The sequence below is a fragment of the Bombus bifarius genome, unplaced genomic scaffold (genome assembly GCF_011952205.1).
Source record: "Bombus bifarius isolate JDL3187 unplaced genomic scaffold, Bbif_JDL3187 scf7180000010110_frag, whole genome shotgun sequence".
Taxonomy (NCBI): Eukaryota; Metazoa; Arthropoda; class Insecta; order Hymenoptera; family Apidae; genus Bombus; species Bombus bifarius.
Window position 1 is genome coordinate 1 of NW_022885518.1, and position 2,780 is coordinate 2,780.

General features: G+C 45.9%; 1 pseudogene; it reads right to left on the bottom strand.

Annotated features, from left to right (window-relative positions):
- Positions 1-2,428: 2,428 nt before the first annotated feature.
- Positions 2,429-2,512, bottom strand: LOC117216069 (annotated as a pseudogene).
- Between the last annotated feature and the right edge of the window lie 268 nt (positions 2,513-2,780).

The following is a 2,780-nucleotide window of genomic DNA, read 5'->3' on the forward strand; positions in this document are numbered from 1 at the left end:
AAGCTTAAGTTCGACGGTCTTAGTTCCGCTGGCAATGAGACCTGGGGTGAATTCACCAAGGTAATGATGGTTGATGGGTATAAACTGCCAATCACTTTACACGTTGTTTCAAACAAAATATTGACGAAGCACGGCCTGTTGTTAGGCACTGATTTTCTGGATCAGGTAGAGTTACGGGTTAAACGAGGCGAAGTGACTTTCTTGCGGCTTGACGAACAGACTAACAAAGGCGTGCCGGATGCGTTTAGAGTTAACGTGGTAAAACAGACCGACGAAACAGACCTAACACACGTACAGGAACCGCATTATCGTGAAGCGATTCGAGATATCGTTAGGGGGTATAGGCCGGAGAAGAAGCGAGACGTCGGAATAACCGCAAAAGTAGTTTTGGAAAGCGACAAGCCGGTAGCGCGAAGACCGCGAAGACTGGCGCCTTCGGAGAAAAAAGAGGTGGACGAGTTGATTCAATTATGGACAAATGAAGGCACAATAAAGCCGTCCGCTCATAAAACCAAGGCCGTTGCAAACTTTCCCAAGCCAACATCGGTTAGAAAAGTCCAGAGTTTCTTGGGACTTACGGGATATTTTCGAAAATTCATTAGAGGTTACGCGAAGATTGCCAAACCCTTAACCGATCTGTTGAAAAAGGAGATAGACTTCAGGTTCGGGGATCGGGAATCAGAAGCCTTCGAAACCTTGAAAGCAGCGCTTACCAGCGGGCCTGTGTTAACACTTTATAGAATAGGCGCAGAGACCGAGTTGCATACGGACGCGTCCGCAGAGGGTTACGGAGCAATATTAATGCAACTAGATCTAAACGACGGTAAATTCCATCCGGTCTACTTTGCCAGCGGAAAAACAACTCCCGCGGAAGCGAAGTATACCAGCTACGAACTAGAGGTGCTAGCAATAGTAAAAGCGTTGAAAAGGTTCAGGGTATATCTGTTAGGCGTGCCGTTTACTATTGTTACGGATTGTCAAGCATTCGCCAGAACGATGAGAAAGAAAGACTTGTGTGTGCGTGTGGCTAGATGGGCCTTGTTACTAGGCGAGTTTAAGTATCAGGTGTGTCATCGGCCGGGGAACAGTATGCAGCATGTAGATGCTCCGAGTAGGAACCCCCTGCCGAGCACTATGTATGTAACGGAGAGTGAAGACGGGCTGATTGCACGGTTGAGAAGGGCACAGAACAAGGACATTGAAGTTCGTAGGATTTTGGACGCCGCAACGTGCAGTCAGGCCGATGGGTATGTAATAAGAAACAATATTTTGTATAAGGAGTGTAAGGACGATGTGCTAATAGTAGTACCGAAGGCGATGCGGGCTCAAGTAGTCAGGCAGGCGCACGAGCGTGGGCATTTCGGGGTTACCAAAACAGAAGCTATGGTCAAGAAGGACTTCTGGTTCAAGGGGTTACGCGAAAAGGTCGAACACGTGGTATCCAACTGCCTTGACTGTATCCTAACCGAACGAAACATAGGTAAGCTAGAAGGGAACCTGCGAAATTACAAGAAAAGAAGAAAGCGTGCGAAGCAGTACCGAAGGAAGGACCCGCGCACACCTCGATTTCATGAAACCTTGGGTCATAAACGCCGAAAATGACGCATCTTATGACAGCGAGATAGAAGGCAACATCTGAGGGCAGATGCTATTGCAGGATGGCCGAGTGTAGTATCGTGGACGAAAAGCCTAAGAGATATCGGGCGAACCATGAACAATGTCGCGAGAGCCGAGGCGCCGTCGGGTCCATCAATGTGTCATCGGTCTTTTCAAGTGCATAGTTTCGTAGAAAAGACCTACGTGACCCTGGATACGAGCGTCTGCAGAACACGTGTGCCTAGCAAAAGACAATAGAATGCGACAACGAGCAGAGAGTTAGTCGAGAAACAGAGTTTGCGGGTGGCGTTGCCGAGAGAGTGTTGATTGCATTTGGTGAAAGTCGAGTCGTTATCTAATTATTTAGTTGTGCTGTTTTCTGTACGTTTGGTGTGAATAGTTCAGGTAGAACAACAATCGTCTTTTTCTGTCCGATTAACATCTGTATCATCCATTCCTTGTAAATATATTATATCACGATATTACATTAATATATTCCGATATTACAGGCGGGGGCTCGTCCGGGATTGAATAAGACAGTCTTAAGACAATCATAAGAGTCAGTCTTAGAAAGTCACGCCTAGAGTTCGGAAGTAGATTGTAAAGTGTATTGATGTTAGAAAAAAATAAAGTTTTCTTTTTTTATTTTTTACCTCAAATTCCTTTTTTATTTTGTTATTTTACGTGACACGCCCGTCGATACATTGTATATGATCCGGCGGGCAGATAAGACGGTCTGCCTGCGACACTGTAGGACCGCGAGCGACGGTTAGAAAATACAGCCTGTGGTAAGCATCGTGGCGTAACACCTACTTTCATGTCGATTATTGATAAAGATTATTCGCCAGTGATATCATTTATATGTGTTCCTCCCTTGTCTACGGGTATGTTAAACGTCTCTCCTATCATACTACAAAAATATTTTTTTTTTTTTTACGTGTAGGAAATCTTCATAGACACCTTACCACCCTGTGGGGACGGGCAGAAGGTAGTGCCGGATTCTTACCGGCTAAAACCTCCACGAACGGGACAGTGTACCAGTGCGAGTTTTTATCGTCGGGCCCCTGTGTGCTTAACACCAAGCACGTTTAAAAACCAAGTACTCCCAGAAAGTACATCCACAGCACACGCAAGGGAGGAGCTTGGCCGCTTGCCTGTTTGTATTATTCTAAGAGAAATTTTGG